The sequence below is a fragment of the Microplitis mediator genome, chromosome 2, assembly GCF_029852145.1.
Source record: "Microplitis mediator isolate UGA2020A chromosome 2, iyMicMedi2.1, whole genome shotgun sequence".
Taxonomy (NCBI): Eukaryota; Metazoa; Arthropoda; class Insecta; order Hymenoptera; family Braconidae; genus Microplitis; species Microplitis mediator.
This window is the reverse complement of record NC_079970.1, coordinates 9,431,019-9,452,082: the sequence shown is the minus strand read 5'-3', so window position 1 is coordinate 9,452,082 and position 21,064 is coordinate 9,431,019. Positions and strand designations below refer to the sequence as shown.

The 21,064-nt window shown below is 30.9% G+C and overlaps 1 protein-coding gene across 1 annotated transcript in view; it reads left to right on the top strand.

The window, feature by feature from the left end:
• LOC130663541 (uncharacterized) overlaps positions 1–21,064 on the top strand; it is a 68,258-nt gene that overhangs the window by 481 nt on the left and 46,713 nt on the right. Inside the window, exons 2-3 of the mRNA XM_057462821.1 lie at positions 117–261; positions 358–399. The gene's annotated coding sequence lies outside the window, so the exon portion shown is untranslated. The remainder of the gene's footprint in view (positions 1–116; positions 262–357; positions 400–21,064) is intronic.

The window sequence follows — 21,064 nt, the reverse complement described above, 5'->3', positions numbered from 1 at the left end:
AAAAAAAAATCCGAAAATTGCTAATTGTCTTCTAACTTTAGGATCATAATATTTTACATAGGACTAAAAATTAATTGTTTGTCTTTTATTAATTATTTTTTTTATGAAATTTTCAGTTGGTGCAGAAATGCTTTAAGAAAGAAAATCAACTGCAGAGTGAGAGTTTAAATTGGAGTAAAATTAATTTATTGATTCTGATCATCATAAATCTCTCATGTGCTGGATCCTGATGCTGGAAGCTCAGAAATACCGTCCGCCGAGGTAAATTTTTTGAATTCAATAAAAAATTCATTTCAAATTTTTATTTTATTTAAAAAAATGATAAACTTTAAATATTTCTGTTTTTTGTTGCTATAGAAATTGAAAGAATTGTTGTTGCTCTTGATATTTCTCGGTGTGGTGAGTGACTTTCTGCATGATACATTTTTTTACTGAATCATAATTTTTTTTTTTAATTTATCTTCTGACTCGAGTCGAAGTTGTGGGCTCATATCATTTCTTAATTTTTTTTTTTTCCTATTAAACTGAAACTGTCTGTTCTTAGCAAAAACTGATTCGTTTGCTAATTATTGACATCTGAGCTAAGGCTTTAGCCCAATAATTTGCGATTCTCCAATTTCAATACCTAAAGAACACTACAAATAGTTCATAAGCAAACGTAATTCAGTTTGTAGTTGATAACTTTCGCGACTTCCGCTCTATACATCCCTTAAAAAGTTATTTTCATGTTTGTCGAGTTTGCACCATAAATCTATTTTGATCTAGGTTTTTTTTGCTATAATTATCTAAGAATTCAAGAAGAAAAATCATTGAGAAAATTTCCAGTATGTATTTTCTTGCTTATAAATCATGAAAAAATTTAATTACTTAATTAATACCAGAATTCATTTTTTTAAGTTTATTATTTGTTATAATTTAAAAAAACTGATTAGGTAGTTCAATTATTCTATGAAATGATTAGTTTTTTAATAAAAATATCATGGGTTTTGTCAACACCAACAATCTTGCTGACCAGTTCTGTGTATTGGAAAATTACGTAATTGAGGTCTTTATTCTTTTAATTAAAATGACCGTAATTTTGAATATATATAATAAGTTTTATACTGAAACGGTCATAAGTAATAAGTATTAAATTTATTAAATTAAATGGAAAATACATATTAATATTTTATGAAGACACTTCCTTTTAAAATAGTATAGATCAAATATTTTTGATAAATAACTTGCACAATATATAAATTACTATTCTTCTAATATTTTATTATAATTATAGTAGTTTCATCTGAGTGTATGTGTAGGATTCATCAGTTTAGTTTAGTTTGATAAACACTTGAATCGTTTATTTGAAAAACCCCATAAGTCAAGAAAACAAAATTTTTCAGGAAACACAAAAAACATTTTCTTGGAAAAACTTGACATTGAAATAATAAATAACTAATCGAATACAATAAAGTTAGCGTCTCTGAAAAAGATTCCAACAAGAAAAATTTAATTTTTTAACTGAAACTACTTAAAAAAATTATTTAAAGTTGATTGACTTATGGGGTTTCTCAACCAAACGGAAAAAAAAGTTATAAAATCATTGTTTCTTTAAATGTTTCCACTCAAATTATTTATTACACTGATAAAATGAAGTATTAAATATGTATTTGAACTCTGAAACTCAGAAATTACAAAAAATTATAATTAATTTAAACATTTTAATTAGTCATATAACAGTCAACAATAAAACATCATGTGAAATTAATTTCCCAAAAAAGCGCGAATTTTAAGTAAAAAAAAAAAAAAAGTTATTTCTGTAAAACTAAAACTGCAAATGTTTGTTTGAATAATTGACTGATGGGGTTTCTCAATTTAATGAAATTGCTGTCACCCCGTTAATTTTTTTTTCAAACGCTGATTTGATGCATATTTTGATTGATTTCTATCGAGGGACATCCAAAGAACCCAAAAATACAAAAAAACCCAATTTCGTAAAAAACATGACTTATGGGGTTTCTCAAATATACTAATTACTTACCACAAATAAATAAATTATTTCCGAGAAATTACAAAATTATTTGAATCAACTGTCATATTTAGTGGTACCAAATATATTTATTTGTCATTACAAAACATTCAAAAAAAAGCCACAAATAAATTGATTTATTTGGGGCAAATATTTTTTTTTTCTGTGTGGCGATTTAAAAATTTTTTCCATGATACTTTAGCAGCAATCTGGATTCACGAAGTATTGATGCTATTTGTGTATACTTGATAGTAGGGACCGGGAAAATTACTACAACAAAAGTATGGTCGTGTTCTTTGTTTTTAATTGGTTCACACAATATAATAAAAAAAACCGCTAGTTGATCCAGCCAAAATTCTCACTTCTCTTCATAAAAGCTTTGCTTTATTAAATAGTTTATGAAAGCTCTTGATAAAGATAGATACTTTACTTGCGTAAAGTATTTAAGCACAAAACTGATGCTAAATTACAAGAAGACATCTTCGATGAACCGGAAATTCAAAAGTTATTCAATGATGCAGAGCTTGTTTTATATCTATGAACGACCAAGAAAAGGCATCATGACTAAGTTTCAAGGAAGTATGCATCAAATTTTTAGGTAATACAAAAGATGCTGATTACAAAAACATATGTTAACTATGATAAAAAACTTTCAGAGTTCAGGTTGCCTATGAAATTGAAAATACATTTTCTTGATTCTCAGCTCGACCAATTTCAAACGGTTGATTTGTTCGAGAGATATCGTTGGAGAAAGAAATAGTGAAAAACGATTTTTTTCAATTATCTTTGAAATGACTTATCCAATCAATTTCTAAATCTAGTTAGGTTTTGAATTCAATAGAACGCGTCGATTATCACATTGAACGTTAAAATCAGTTGATCAGTTCAAAATATATTGGCGTTAAAAATTTAAAAAAATCACAATTAATTTCATTTTTCCGGGATAACAAAATGTTATTTACCAAACGGTCCAATAATTATACTGGCTTTTCATCTTCATAATTTTATTCGACCACTCCGTAATGTTATATGGAACTCGTTCGTCAGTTTGAATAATATAATCATCGAAAAAATTGAAAAAAACCCTTTTTAATATTTTTCTCGGATATTTTATTATATATTGACGCTCTGATCTGAGTTAAAACTTATTTAAATCTTGATTTTGATCACTTACATTGATTTTTGCCTGAATTAATTTATTTTACTCAACATAATTGCGAATAAAAATTGGGAAAACGCTAGTTTATTAATGATTTCTGATTCATAAATTTGCGAACTGTAACATAAAACAGAACTTGCGTGAGCTTGAAAAGCTCATAAAAAATAATCACCTCCAAGAGTACTTTCGAGCTCGAAAATAGCGGGAAGATTTGGAGCTGGTCCGCAGGACCAACTATTGCCCAGATTTTTTTTACCCGGGTTGGAGCCGAAGAATGACCACAACTTTCTGCGAAAGTTGAAGCCAAAAGTTAGATAGTCAAATATTATTCTTAAATAATGAAACTGAAGGCAACTTTCCGTCAACTAATAGAATGCCAACTTTTGTCACCCTTTTACAGCAAGTTGGCATCTAGTTGTCGTCATCTTATGGAAATGCCAATTTTGCGTTCAGTATACATGATCATTTGAAATAGTAGGGACCTACAATACTTACGATAGTATTGTGATTCTTCCTACAAACATTTCCCCCGATAACAAGACTTTCTGATCAGAAAGGTGGTATCAGTTAGTTGTGATCAAGTTGACGACAACTTCAGCCGTTGTAACTATTAACTATAAGTGGATACCAACTTTCCCGGAAACTTGGCCATAATCTACTGCCTCAACCAGTTGCCAGTTTTCTAAGAAAATTAAAGGCAACTTTCCGTCAACTAATGAAATGCCAATTTTTGTCAATTATTTTCTGAGAAAGTTGGCGACCAGTTGCCATCAACTTATGGAAATGCCATTTTTTGCGGCCAAGTTGCTGCAGTAAGATATCGATAGTTTGCTGGCAACTTGGCTATGAGGGTCAGTGAACTGATTTTTAAGTTGATCACTGAAAAACTTGAGTTACCTGGGAAGTCAGAGTTTCAGCTCAGAAATTGAAATAAAACTTTTGACATCTCGATGACGTACAGGACCTATAAAAAATAACATATAAATTTGACGTAAAATTAAAGCTGCAATTTAGCATCAAGTTTATATGTAATTGTACGTGTGGGAGAAAGCAAAAAATCGAAATGAAATTTTTTATGTGTACTAGACGTCATCGAGATGTCAAATGTTTAATTTCAATTTTTGAGTGAAAATGTTGATCATCTAGAGAGTTCTCATTGAAGTCAATTTTCCCTACGTTAATTTTTGATCTCACGTATTCGTGAACCACCCTGATAGCCAAGTTGGCGGCAACCTAGCGACAATCTACTGCCGCAACCTGTCGCCAAGTTAGTCGCAAAAGTTGGCACTTCTATAAGTTGACGGCAACTTTCCGAGAAACTTGTCGACAACTTTCAGCTCGTGTGACTGCTGACTATAAGTTGCTCAGAAACTTGGCGACAGGTTGCGGCAGTAGATTGTTGCCAAGTTTCTGAGCAACTTGTAGTCAAAAGTTACAAAAGCTGAAAGTTGTTGACAACTTGTCGTCCAGTTGGTTGCAACTCATGTACACCAACTTTCTGATCAGAAACTCTGGCTATCAGGGAATTTGATTGTTGGTTGAGCTCAACTGGCTATTTGGGCTTCCAGTGCTATAGTAGGTAACAGTTCTATTCTCGGTAAGTCAGCAAACTCATCGGTAAAGTAATTTGACGCACCTGCTTGACCGTATTCCTATATATACTACATATATTAAAGCTGTGTACCCTGATAGCCACACCTTTGCTTAGCAAGTTCTGCAATGAAACGTTTTCGGCTAACTTAACGACAAATTTCTGGTAAGCCTCGGCTGGATAATACTTGCGTGCAAGTTGATGCAAATCTACTGCCGTCACCTGAATGTGATTTTACAGAAGAACTTGCCATCAATTTGAAGTGAAACTTTAAATCAACTTAACGTCATTGTCTGACAGTAACACTGGTAGTCAAATTGAATTCAAGTTAACAGACAATTTACTGTCAACTTAAAGGTAACTGCTTGCTCTCCAGCACTTTCTTTTAAGTTACCTTAAGAATACGGCAGTAACTTGTAGTTAATTTACGGTTGGGGTGGCTATCAAGGTAGCTAGTAGATAGAAAGATCTACTAGCTACAAGTTTTACCACGCAATGACTTTATATTTACATATTTAGCAATCGATAATAAACAATAAAAATAATTAGTAAAGTCTCAAAAGGGCTGGAGGAAATTTGAGACATAAGATAATCCCAAATGTAATCTATGTGTAGATAAATAAATAAATGAAGAAACATAAAAAACAAAAACAACTACACTGATAGAAAAACTATCTTGATTCAAGAAAAAATTTTCCTTCAAAATGTGATTTTTGTTTTAAAATTTTGAATTGTTTTAATTCAAGTAATAAGTTCTTGAACCAAAAAATTAATATTCTTGGATGGCGAAAAAAATTCTTCGTTTGAGAATTTCATTTTTTAATGGAGCATTTTTTGTTTTGAAACAGAATACTGATATATTTCGCTTGAGAATTTCTTGCTCTTGGATTAAGATAGGAAAAAATGTGGGTTTAAGGCGCGATTTTTAAATCAAGATATTGATTACTCGGCTTGAAAAAATAACTTTTTTTTTATTTTAAAAATTTAAAATTGTAAAGTGATTTTTTAAGGATTACATTTATTCACTTCAGACATGTCAAAGAGTCTAAAGAGTGATAGCTACTTTCCGAGAGGTCAACAATTGATGTTTGTAGAGTAACTATTATTGCTATCCCCGTAATGTGCTCAATACTACTGATTGCAGTCGGAGACAGTAACCATTGCTGCCGTTAGAGTAATTCTTACAGTTTTGAAAGAGATTTTGTTATTTTGTATACTATACTGACCGCATTAGTGTTCGGCGCAGCAATGGTTACTGTTTTTTTTTCTCCGTGTATGAATGTTTTAGTTATTAACCCTTGAAAATTCTGAAAATGTGTCTGAACATAAAACTAAATAATAACCGAATAATTTATAATCTACTAGTCCAATTAGTCTAAAAACTTTGTCAAAAGAGATTATGTAAAATACAACAGTATAACACTATAGTGTTGTGTTACAAGCTATTGAAATGACATGTATGGAAAATTTTTCGATTTCCCTACTCTTATGACACAAGAAGTTTTGGGACTAAAAAAGTTTGTCGATTACCAGATATTTCCAAAATATTTTTGTCTTTTATTTAAAATAATTACTATTGTATATTTTTTTATTTTAATTTTACTTGTATCACTCATCGTGTTTTACAAGACTTTACATTCAAATTCTCCCATTTTCTCACCTCTTTTTAATTTTTTTGCGGCTGTGGCCCGACTTGTGCTTATGACTGTACTGCATCATTACGGTGATGCCCTGCTACCTCCCTTGTGTAATGGAGGGTGCAGTGACTAGGGAAACTACAGAGAAAACCTTAGTCAGTACAGTTTCGGTTTTGGGTGAAGCTCCAGTGGTCGATAAAATTCCCATTTTACCGATCACTGGCTCTTCATCCCGCCCCTAACGATCAGAGACCTTCGTTCGAACCCAACGCGTGGCTAAGTGGTCACCCAGCCAAATAGTAACCATGCTCGATGCTACTTAACTTCGGTGATCGCCCGAGCCACGCGCGTGCCGAACGGCTGTCTCAGCCGCTCTCTAATAAGTACTATTGTATAATTATTAAGAAATAATGTTCATTTCAGAATAATAAATAATTAATGTTTGGAAATAGAAAACAAATAGTTTTAAATCACACATTCTTCTTTCAATAATTGTTCAACAAAAGTTTTAACTTAGTGGCATAAAATGCTTACTGAAGTTTATTGAAAAAATTGTTATAGTTCGGTTAATTAACGTGCATGGAATTTTTTGGAAAATATTAGAGGAGTATTTGATGTTCGTATGTATTTAAAGTATTATTAAAAATCTTAATAGTAATTATAATGTTCAAATTAAATACATAGGCCCATTCTATATATTTTTGAACAGAAGATTTACAATTTTTCAAACCTGAAGTTTTACGCTATGATAGTAAGCAAAAGTTTAGAAAAAAAAAAAAAACAAATTCAGGTTTTCTTTTTGTAACCAGCAGATATTCAAGTTTAAAAAATTAGCGTGACACAAGAGTTTACGCTGCCACCTGAGTTGTTTGCTGTTACAGTATCAATTTACGACCACTTGCTATCGTGTTATATGTTCTACTATACGTTTACGCTCACTACGTGACCTTGAAGTATTATTCAAACCTTCACAATAATTTTTACCATTCCTAACTGATTCTTTGATTTCTCCATTCTATTCTTTTCCACGTGTCACTTCATCACCAAATAACTTATGATGAACTTATGTAAAAAAAGCTACTGTCTTATATTCAGTCCACATTAAACTGACATAATTTAATTCATATGTTATTTTAATTAATATGAGGAAGAACACCAACGATGTTACAAGAAATCTTTACGTTATTCTTTATCTCAATTCATTTATTTTTTATTTTTATATTATAAAAAAATTGATGACAAGTTTGAGGTGATCTGATGACAGGCTTCAAGAATATATAAATTGTGTTGACTATCGATCCATTAAATTTCCATAGATTTCTGTTGTTGACCGGTGAATTTTATAAATATGATTTATTATACCCGAAAAGACACGATTGTCATTGACTATGACATACTTTGCCAGTTCAATGAATTATATGTATATATATATATATATATACATACACAAAAAAAGGATTTTTGGGATAAAAAATTTTGACTCGCCTAAGAAAATTTTTACTTGAAAATAATGCCAAAAATTTCTCGGGGCAAGGAATTCTTTTTTTTTTTTGTGTATTTTAGGGGTATTTTAATGATTCCAATTATCAGTTAATTATTTTGGAAAAAATACTTTTTTATAATTTATCACAAGTAACTACTCGAATCTTATATTTGAATTTCTTAACGAATTTTTGAATTTAAGTCAAATCATTCGAATATATATATATACTGAAAAAAAATTTTATGAAAATTTACTATACAAGTATCGTAATCCTGGACCTGACTCGTTTTACCGGAAACTATCAAATATTTTATATGAAAACTTACTGTTCACAACAAATTTTTCACAATTTACTATTGTAATTTTACCAAAAGATTGTTGTATTAAGTTTAGTTATAAAAAAATACAATACTGATATCGTAAAAGGCATAGGAATGACAAATAAGATATAAAAACATAATTATTCTTGTATTTTTTGTTTAACTTTCCAGTGCTGTCTCTGTATCTTTCCAATGTAAGTAAAAAATTTTACGATACTCAAATAGGAGGATTTTTAAATTGATGTTAGAAGTATTTGTCGTGCATAGCGCTAGTGTACACATGAGTGAGCAGTGTATGAGTTACCTACACTATGATAAGATCTTTGTATACCCATGGGTATATATAAATGCATATTAGGATTCGGCTTTTCCGCACGAGATGGCACTATCATCTACGCTTCTCACAAGTGTTTAAATTCATGCCTGTTTCAATATATAATAATTCCACCTCATACTCATTTGACAATCTGGTCAAGAGCCGTGACGTGAAATCCTCAGATGATGAAATGACGTCACGTGTTCTCAACAATCTTCTTTCAATTCTTTTCTTTCTCAATTTTCTCTTTGACTGCATCAGTCAGCAGCCTTTTTTTATCTCGTAGGGGCGGAAATTCTACATTATCGACTGTTTAATATTACGATATTCGTATTGTAAACTTTATGAACCAGACTTGTATAATTTGCTCTAAAGTATTGGTCATCATAATGTTTTTGGTAGTAATATTTATCAAATAGAATTTACGATAGTAAATAGTAAAAACTATTATTTGGAGAGTCTGGGCCAGCGTTACAATTTTAAACAATAAAAAGTACGATAAAAAAATCGTGAAAATTGCGATAATTTTTTTTCCGTGTATATAGCCCTCTGATAAATTGTTTTATTTACTTATTAATTTTTCCATTATATATACATGTATATATATAGTCAGCTCAGAAAACACAAATGTTTAAAGGCCTACAAAAATAAATTAGTTCATTGTCGCTTATAGATTTTGTGAAAACAGTAATTTTCGATGAAAGGTTGGTAGAGGTGAGAGTGAGATGAGTATATTTGAGCAGTTAGCTTTCCGAGAAGCCGACACGTAAATCAAAATTTTATTGCAGATAATTTTACGAGGCCGTCTTCACAACTGCTAAGACTAGGTTGAACTTAGTGATCATTATTGGCGCTCTAACTGTTTTCTCTGCTTACTCAACACGCTACTCTTTTTTTCTTTTTTATTTTAAAAATTTTACTCTACTAGTTTCTTCAGTACACCGTCAATCTTTATCGTACTCTTTTATCCACGCTGTGTAAGAGCTTTACCTTGTCTTAATCATTAAGTTCTCTAGTTAGAGTTGTTTATAGTTGTTAGTTTGTATTAACTAAACTTGGTAACGTCAGCAAACATCGAAGAGGAAATGTTCAAAGCAAATTGAGCCAAGTGATTCAAGAAGCGAAAGGTCAGACAAACGATGCAGAATGCATTCGCGAAATTATATTACGTTAAAGTTTATGGTGGAAATTATACAGTTCAATTTTAGTTTACTCTATATACAATTTTAACCAAGTTTATAGTCTAACATTTAAACCTATATTTGTTAATTGATAATTACATTTATTTCACATAATACAATTCTTAATTTTTTTCAAATTGTGTAATCAAGTTCTAATTATATATATAGATAGATATGACATCATACGATATAGAAAAAATATTCACTGAGGTCGTCGACCAACTCGCGCTCATGAAATTTTTACGGCTTTAAAAGAAACCGACAACTTTGAAGCTCTTATCCGCGAGTCAATTAAGTTTCACTGCCTCAAATTCGTAGAAGAATCATTATATTAAATAAAAAATATATGTATTAAAAAAGAGAAGTAATAATACGAAAAAAAATAAAAAGTGTAAAGTCTGTTAACCGGATAATTTTCGTTTATCTAATAGCTATTTTTCTAAAACTATTCTCACATAAAGAAGACCTCTACATACACAAAAAATTGCAATGTCAGAGTCAGTTTTATTTTTTACTTGTTCAAGTCGTTATTATAATGAAAAGTAAGTAATTTCCTTAAACTTAAAGTCGTAAAAATCAGATGATTGAGTTTAATATGTATGATAAAAAAAAATTGATTGATAAAATTAATTTTTATAAACATATATAAAAATATAAAAGAAAAAGAATTCTTATCAGTACCTACGGTTGTTTTTTTTTTGTTTTTTTTTTTGTAAGCGAACGTTTGTAAGTGTATCTCAATATTCCAAATTCAGATTTTCGACTTCTTTATAAAAAAAAAAAAGAACATGTCTGAAAAGTCCAAAAGTGCACGCCTCGGATGCTCATGTTGCAATAAAATAACTAGAGATATTTTTTTTCCTGACTCTGTTTTTTCATTCTTTATGCATTCGTATTACACATTGGATTGATACTTCTATAAATTTGTTATTTATCAATTATCGAGATCTTACCACTTCAGAAAAAAATAATAAACAAAAATTCTCAACACTTTATCGTAGACTTCCGATTTTCTTTCGCCTTGATTTTCTTTCGTTTGACCCTTTTTATGTCATTTTTAAGTTTCTGCCTTAGCTCCGCCCGCAGAACCCTTTCCATACTGGTCAACCCGAAAGTACGTTAGTGTATAGAGTATAGTAAGCAATTTACTTAATAATTAATTTTAATTAAAAAATTAATAATTGGTAATCTATGATCTTACACTGTAAAAAATTAGTGGAGTGAACGCCAAGTAAATCTGGAGTGATTGCTGAGCAGATGACTGTTTATTTATTCAATCTCCTCGGAGTGAAATTCACTATGAAGGGGAGTTTAATTCATTATTGGAAATCCGTTTCGGAATGGGATTCACTCCTAAAAGATGTTTCTTTTAATATTAAAACTTCGAGTTGGAGTGAATGCAGATTAGAATAAAATCCAGATCACTCCGAAATCACTCTGCTGAAAAATCAAACTCCCTATTTACTCCGTATGTAGAGTGATTTTTTTTTTAATTCCAGAACTGCGAGTGATGGAGTGAATTCGGATTTAAATAAAATCCATAATCACTCCGAATTCACTTCAATTTTTTTACAATGTAACAGACTAATCTTTGCAATCTAAAATGTTACTTATTCTATACAACGTACAGTTTTTTTTTTTTTTTTTTTCGTTTTTCCGTGTTCCAGTAATTTATAGATATATTTGAAGGCAAATTAAAGAACAGCGAGAACAAATCGAGATTCTCACTTGCACTCGTCACTCAGCGGCAACGTTTATCTCTTGTGCTTTTAGTATTTTTGCATTATTTAGTAAAGCTAAAGATCTTAAAAAATAGCTATTAACATATTGATGGAGTTTTTCAGAAATAGGTAGAGAAAAAATGGTTAATAACAGTTTTAATAGTACTTTGGATGAAAGAAATATACAAATATTTTGTTAATTAATGTTTGTAATGATAATTTATATAATGTTACTCGGAAAGAAAATTATGGTAGCTGTTCCCATAATTTTATGAAATTTTTTCCTATACCATCATAGGAATTACAACCATAAATTATGGGAGCAGTTCCTATAATTATAGGAATGTTTCCCATAATTATAGGAGTAGTTCCTATAATTATGGGAATGATGCCCATAACGTTATAAGAATGGTTCCTCTAATTATAGGAATGGTCCCTATAATTTACAGGAATACTTTCTATAATATTATGGGAATCATTACAATAATATATAGGAACTATTCCTACAAATTATAGGAACCATTCCCATAACATTATAGGAATGGTTCTTATAATAGTATGAGAACTATTCCCATAATATTATAGGAATGGTTGCCATAATGGTAAAGGAATAGTTCCCATAATATTATGGGAATCATTCTCATAATATTATGGAAATAGTTTCCATACTATTATAGGAACCATTCTTATAATATTATGGGAATGGTTCCCATACTATCGTAAAAAAATTAATTTAAAGAAAAGTGTGGTAATCACTTTTACAATACACAGAAATATTATTAAATATAAAAACAAAAATTCAAACATTGTAAAAAAAATTTGTATTCGGCAAAAACATTAAAATTCTTAACAAAATTTTTTTTTTTTAACTAATTTAGCGTCTTAGAAGCTTCATTTGAATCTCTCCATATCATGAGAGAAATTTCTACACTATTTTGCAAAATAAATTTTTATGATATTATGGGAATGGTTCCCATAACATTATGGGAAAAGTTCCCATAACATTATGGGAAAAGTTCCCATAACATTATGGGAAAAGTTCCCATAATATTATAGGAATAGTTTCTATACCATTATGGGAATAGTTCCCATACCATTATGGGAATGGTTTCAATAATGATATGAGAATGGTTCCTATAATATTATGGGATTGGTTCCCATATTGGTATAGGAACTATTCCCATACCATTATGGGAATGTTTCTCATACCATTATAGGAATGGTTCCCATATTGGTATAGGAATTGTACCCATACTATTATAGGGATGGTTCCCATAATATATATATAATGGGAACCATCCCCATAGTAGTATGGGTACAATTCCCATATCATTATGGGAACTATTCCCATAATGCTTAGCAAAACTTCCCATAATTTTCTTTCCGTGTAGTACATTCTATAATGCACAGATTGTTTACTTGTTTATAACGAAATGAATACATAATTTCAAAGTACTAAAAACTGTTGTTCATAATCTTAAATCATTAAAATAGTTATAACTATATTCCATATATTGATAAGTATGAATGAAATAATATATATTAGATATTAGAGTATTACACTATGTTCCTTGAAGATCCTTTATTCTTGCACATATACACGAAACATTCATATATAGACGTATCCCCACCACCAATTACCACCTCTTTTAACCTTCTCTTAATTTCCCTCCAAATATCCCCGAGGACCGAAAGAAAACTGCGAGTCTATTACATAAGGAATAATTAATAATTGTGAAAACTGACACGTAAAGAAAAGAAAACGGAAATATAAAAACTAGTCTTTCAAACAAATTAAATTAAAAAAATATATAAATAAATAAACTGACAGCTGGTTCAGTTTTTTTTATAGGGGGCCCTAGCAGTGCATACATAAATAAAATAGATAGATAGTATACGTATAGAAAACAGAGCGAAATGTGTACAAATGTAAATGTGAAAAAAGACAGACGTATAGACGATAAATTTTCAGAAAATTCATCGATTTTTATTGATGTCTTTGAAAGAGGAAAGAGTTGGTTGCTGATATTCTATAAGGTTGACTCATTGTTCGTGACAGTTTAAATTCAGGCAACTCACAGACATACATATTTCTTTAATTATAAATAATTACATTTTTTAAAAAAATCAACTATCGCATTAATCAGACTTTAAAGTTTCCAAAAATCATTAATAAGCATACAATCAACTAATCCTTTGAGTCATTGAAATTACTTTATGCGAACAATTTGCAAAATGGTGGCTATTCGACAGTAAAGTGCACCTAAATGCTTCACATTGGAAGCGTGCAATTGAGTGTAAATATAATTTTCGGTTTTTAATATTTTATTCGTTGTAAACAAATAAAACTCTTAAAAAATGTTATTAAAGAAAATAATGTTTCGATTTTTAAGTGATTAATAATCAAAGAAAAACTGCATAATTAATTAAAGATGCAACTAAATTAATTCAATTCTTATTAATAAAAGAATAAATAATTTTGTAAAGAAATGACACATTTAATGTATTTTTGTTGCGGCTGATCAAAAAAAATAATACCTGATGTTTTGATAAATATATACCTAAATAGTGAATTTAAATTCTACCTTTAACGATATAATTAAATAAAAAAAGTGAAATGATCTAGATGACTTCTAATAACATAACTAACCGAGGCAAGATTAAAATAATTTTTTATTTAATCGGGTTTTTTGATCAAGGTTAAGGATATTCAATCTCCACTCAACAGCTTCTTGAGAAAAGGCTTGAACTAATTTCACGCAGTAGGAGATAATTTGCCCATGGGATTTGATATAAAACAAACAGTTTTCTTAGTAGGCGCCTCTTGATACTAATACTCATTCTGTCTTTGTTAATACATGTTTTTTTTTGTTTCTTTCCTACAATCCCTGAAGAACTATTGAGTTTATAATCCATAATAAAACAATTCCGCCTTCTCTGTCACACTTGTTGGTGACTTAAAATCTCATGCCGTGATGTCGGGTTTTTTGTATTGACTTGTAGTCTAGTGAAACGACGGACTAACCTTTTTTTTTTTTTTATTTTACTATTATTATTTCTTTCCGCAGCATTCTTTGTGACCACAAAAATGTCGGTCAATGTATAAACTATTGTCTACACTGCTCATGCAATGAACTTGCTGAACTAGTAATATACCAATGCAATTAATTTATACAGTAATGGCAATTAATCCCTTACTATTGTTCTCTCTTTGTAGGTAAAAGATTAATTTAGGTTTATGGCTTAACTTTGCTATACAAGTGTGTGTGACCATAATTATTATTCCCTTTAGATTTGCGTCGAATTGAAAAATGTCAAAAAAAAAATTTTCATCTGGAATGTAGATTCCTCAAACTTAGTTGAATAAATCAAAAAATTTAATATAAATTAGAATCATAGGAATGGCCTTTTTTATATTTTTGAAATTTGTACTAGCTATCAAAAATTCAAAACAATAGACGGAGAAAATCATAGCAACAAGGTAATTGTAGCTCGTCATCTAACTTTGGCATGCATTTAAAAAAATGTACTCAGTAAAAAAGGATTCGTCAAAATCAACACTCATCATGTGTGAAACGAACGTTTTATACTGATTTACATATTATTTTAACATGTCGTGAGTGTTGAAAAAGTTACACGCGTATATGTTAAAAGTGAAAAATTTTCCAAGAATTCTTTTGAGATGCTCGAGATTATTTTTAACATATTTTGTGTGTTGATTTGACAGTAACATGTAAAAAGTGTTACTTTCGTATAAAATAACATTTCTGTGTGTTAAAAAATCAATCGATTGCGACAGTCCACAAAAAATAAATACTGTGTGTTAAATTGACACCCAAAAGTGTTAAAAATTCAACACTTAATTTTAACGTACGCTTTTTAACTTCCCACTGAGAAAATTGTAAATTTTCAAAAATTCGGGAAGTTATTGGTTTCGGTCCGATTTACGAAAATCGAATTTCCATCAGATGTCGACGTTTCGAGGTCCTAGGAAGCTATCCTGACTAATTTCACGATGATGTCCGAGTGTATGTATGTGTGTACGTACGTACGTACGTACGTACGTATGTATGTATGTAAATATTCATAACTCTTGAACGGATGAACCGATTTTGATCGTTGAGGTGTCATTCGACGCGGCTTGTTAATGTCTTGAGGCCGTAGAAATTTGAACTTAATCGGTAGGGTGCGTTCAGAGATATTTCAAAAATAAAATTTTTTCAAAAATGTTTTATTTGGATAACTTCCAATTCGCTCGATGGATTGATTCCAAAATCTAATCAGCTCTAAAACTCTATAAGCCGCGTCGAATGCCACCTCAACCATCAAAATTGGTTCATTCGTTCAAGAGAAACCGTTGACGAAAGAATTCAAAAAAAATTTTTTCCTTGGTTTTTTTGAAATTTCTCAAAAACGGCTGAATAAATCAATTTCAAAATTCGACCAGCTTTAGAACTTGATAAAACGCGTCGATTGCCACCTCAACCATCAAAATCGGTTAATTCGTTCGCGAGATATCGTGGAAGAAAGAAATGCTAAAAAATGGTTTTTTACAAAACAATGGCATACAAAAGTATTTGCGAGCTCGAAGAGCTCGAAAATATATTCACAATAATGTTTTCGAGCTCGCTGAGCTCGAAAACAGCGGGAAGTTTTGGGGCTGGCCCGCAGGGTCAACTGACAGACCGATTTTTTTACACTTTGACGATTCGTTTTTTTACTGTGTAATTCTATTATTTCACAAAAACGCAATTCAACAATAAAATCATCACAATTAATATTTTGTCATAGAAAAAAACTTTTCATCACTGGCAGTGAAACAAAAAAAAAATAGTCACAGCGATAAAAAAAAAAAAAATAGCTTATTGTTCGAGTTTCATCATGCATTTTACGAAATTGATGTGATTTTCTGTTGAAAATTTATTTAAGATTGAAACCATAAAAATAAATTTATTTTTGCATTTCAAAAACTTTAAATGGCTACCATTTTTATAAACCAATCGACCGGTTTCATTCAACCTCGAATTTGATCAAGGTAATTGCCCAAAGAGAAGGCGAACGAAATTTAATTGCGCTTCAATAAGTACTGTCAGCGTAATGGTGATGCCAAGGAATGATGTATCGGATAAATACATATATATTTTATATAAACTTTAGAATCAATGTAATTTTTCAAACCTACTTGATGAATTAGGGCATATAGTGGTGAAATTAAATCTACAAAAAAATAAAAAAATAAATTACAACCGGAAATGATAGCAATGTAAATTAAAAATAATAAAAAATAATCCTTTGGAATTTCTTCTTCTTGATTATAAAATCCAGTTTATCCTATGACAAGCATATAAAAATCCATGTTAGATATGTCGTTCTGCTGGTATTATAGATTATTTTGAGTGATATATACCGACAATGAATATAGAGCCCGATAAAAACTTCAAGTGGCGCCTCCTGTCGGAAGTAACAACACGAAAATTTTAATAGTATTTAAAGCATGAAGAATAGAGACTCTATTCTCCGTAATTCAAAGACATCAGAATGAAAAGAATGTTTTTTTTTTTTTTTTTTTTTTTTCGTCTATTCTAAGAAATTTAATAGGCGATGATTCGTGAGATATTAAATTTATTTATGAAGTATCCTCAGAATATCCCTAAACGTCGGTGACTACAAATTAAAAAATAAATAAGTATGAATTTAATAAGTCTTTTAAGAATTGAATAGGAGGAGATCGTTAGCGTATAGTTCTCACGCTGCAAGCGGCTTACTTTGTTGTCTCTCGACAGGCTTATGCTAATTTAATTTATGCGGCTTACGTGCGACCAATCATCGATATCCAAAACCACACGCGAATCATTCCAACACAAATCAATGGGTTGTATTTTCTCGGTAACTCCATACTATAATATATATTATAGTAAGTGTAGTAGACTTAGTATAATATAATACCTACTGAATAGCCACACTAACATACTCTATACCACACTACACGTATCTTACGTAATTGGGAAGAGACTCTTTATGTGTGGCAGACACATGTTTAAACTCACTCTAGCCACTTATGGATACATGTGTATACATATATATATGTGTATATTTGTGGGTTTGTATGTATGTGAGAGAGTAGTAGTCTCTCCAAATGCCAAACTAATTAGGCGATTTTCACAAGACCACCCAACGACCTTTCATGGTTTTGCGGGTATAAGGGAACTAATGAAGATTTTACGTACAATAATTTCCATTGGCAAAGAAAATGATGAGGGGAATTTATCGTCGATTGTATATAATACAGTATAAAAGTTTAGTATATATATATTTTTGTTGAATCAGTTACGGAGTTTAAATGAAAGCGGAAGTGGTGAAGTTGCTAAGAAAAGAAAGGGAAAAGAGGGTGAAACTTGAGGTCGAGGATCTCGGTGTATTTTCCTTAGCTTGTAAAGTAAACTCTGTGGCCTTGGAAAGTAAAGAGAAAACGCTAGTAGTTGCGACTTATACTTTTCTTACTCTATATCCTATATTGGTCTCCTTCTGTTCTCTTTCTCAACTTTATCCTCATTCTTATCCTATTCTTATTTTTCTATCTTGTTTCTTCTTTCTCCTCTTTACTCTTATACTCTTTATTCAGCTTCTGTTAAGGCGGAACATCTTAAAGCGGATGTATAGGATTAAGATAATAGTCTCGAGAGGGCTGCGAAGGAACGTGGATAAAGGTAACGCAAAAACGAGCGATATGATGTGGGTCAAAGTCTCGGGGACTGGGGCGCCGCGCTGGCTCCTTTCTTGTCGTTGATCCACCCATGAGTATATCCCGCTGGTATACCTTTTGCCCTTTAAAGGGTCTAAACACGTACTTTTTCATCACTGACAATGTCGAGTGAAGTTTATTGACTCTTAAGAGATACCTTATTGTTCTTTTACTTTTATTTGGTTTAAGTGAATTTAATACACCAACTTGTTATTTTTTATCTTTATTTTCATGCTAAGTATTTACAATATTTTTTTTTTATTGACTTAATGCAGAAAAAATATTGTCAATACAATTTATTAACAATTTAATTTGATAAATCAAAATATTAGTAGGATTAACATTAATCGAAAATCATCGCCTTTAATGGGTTTTTTATTTTTTATTGTTATTTCTGATAGGGCTAAATAGAATTCTCGGTGTACACTATGACCGATGGTACGTGGGGTAGGTTCTTGACTTTCGTTCATTTTTCTCCTCACCCCCATGAACTAGGACCTAAAGCTGAAATTCCCCTTAATAAGATAACGTTATAAAGACGATAAAAAAAATGTCACTAAAGTCTTATCAACTTGGGTTGATTTTTGTCTTCTGGACTTGGTTTATAATGCTCAGTGTTTTCAAATTTGGCAAACTACTGTATAATATATATGCTCGTCATCAAATGATGACAACTTTTATACACGTAATCTTAAAAGTTTATGTCTTCCGTAAAATTGGAAAGTCAACTTTCTATTTCACCAACTTTACGATGACAGCTGACTAAAGACCGTTAAAAATTGAAGTTTTAAATTTTAAATTGAGTAATCAACGTTAAATTGGATCAGTTTATTTTCGTCGTTTATATATTCCGTAAAAAGTTTTTGCATTCGACTATAACGAGACAACAAACTTTAATAAAATTTCAAAATTTCATTTACAACAAATTAGTTATTTAAATTTATAAAAATATTATTATCGTTAATATTTATTTTATAAAATCGATAAAATAAATATAATCAAGATTTATTCAACTGACGTTAAATTTACAATAATTTTACCCAATGGATCCTTAAATTGGGAACCACTGCAGAGTATCTAAGAGACGCAAGTGGAGGAAAGCTATGTAGAGATGTATAAGTGAGGGATGTAGGGTCTCGAACGAGAGTGAAGGTGCGTAGCTCTAGGGCAACTCTGAGGGAGAGAAAGAGAATCGGACTTTGGTCATCCCTCTTTTATTCCTTTCTGAACGTACTACTACAGTTGGTAGTAGTGAAACACCCTTCTTGGTCAGCCCGTTCTCCGCGAGAACGCGTAGAATGAGGGGGTTGTTCACGACGACTACAACTACTACGGCTACGACGACGACCAAGAGAAGGTGGAGAAGCTGTAGCGAAGGAGGTCGTGATGGAGAGGGGAACTAACTCTCCAGATCAATACTCGTATCTCCGTTGGCCGGACCAAGCCGGACATTGCGTTCCGAAACTCACCTTCTCGCTGATCACGACCCTTCCCGACTTCCTACCCCTTGCCCCTTACAACCCTCCCACATCTTCTACTCCAGTGTCCTATCCAACTCTTGCCTTGATATATCCACCCTTTTCGCAATTTACATACCACCGGAAAATCCTTTTAATTATTTCTCCCTTAGTATCGTAAAAATTTATCGAGACTCTACGTTGTTGCCTCGAAATTTTTTTTTTTTCGATTGCCCTTTTCTCGTTGACCTCAAGAGTAGGCGTGTCCTCACTTGCGTATTATTACTTTAAATTATTTATTATTTTTACAACAAAAATTAATTTACTTAAGAAATTAATTTATTCTTGATAATTTATGTTATAAACAACTTTTTATCCTTTATATTTATTTGATAAGAATTTTGAAATTATTTTTGCACAAGAAAGTCAACAAAGTTATAAATTTAAATTTAATAATTGCTTTTTTTTTATACTTCAAAAAATTTTTTTAATGAACTGTAGAGGGTAAAATATCCAATCATGAGTATTCTACTAGTATTAATCGCTCTTATAGATCTTATTAACAAAATTATTTTTAGATAAATAACGTATGTACTGATAGGTAACGAGTTCAGCAAAAAGAATTTTTTATTTCCATTTAAAAAAAATTAATTTTGTTACTTTTTTTGACAGTTAGATGAAAAAAAAAAAAAGAAAGGGTAAAGTTAAACGGTGCGTGCTCGTGAGTAAAATATCCGCGCGGAAAAGAGTAATGATTATGACTTCCGTGCAACGAGTACCGAATAAACGGCACGAAAACAATTCAATATGTTATCTTTTTCTTTGGGTTATATTTGGACTTTCAAATAAAATATAAGAAAATTCTGTTGATATTTTTTAGTATTTTTACGTGTATTTAAGAAATTTACTACACAAGTCTCTCCAAACAATTGTTGTAATAATTAACAATTATAACTATATTTTTATTTTTCGCATGAATTTAAATAAAAGATAAATATTTACGTGGAAATAATAAAAGTTAACTGTAAAAGTATAATAAGCCGACTTAATGTTAATAATATTATTTGAATATTGTTAAGAATAAATATAAATTGGAGAACCTCTGTTCACTGGTCAATTTCCCCTTGGCTTTATTTCTTGCGAGGGTGTAAGAGAGAGTAGTTGAGTTGAAAGAGAGGAGGAAGAGGCGAGATGGTCGTAAGGGTGGTCTGACGCCTCCTAGCCGAATACACTTCTACTTGACGTCCATATAACCAGGCAAACGACCGGGCTACGTGCTTACACAAATGTGCTCAGAGTATACACGTATTCTCAGACAAACACATGGACACACTTTCCAGAAGCTCCTACATAAATTTATGTACACATGGACCATGTTCCATGTACATGCGCAAGTATACGCGCTCAGCATGACGTTTACACGCAACAATTCTAGCATACCAAAGGAAC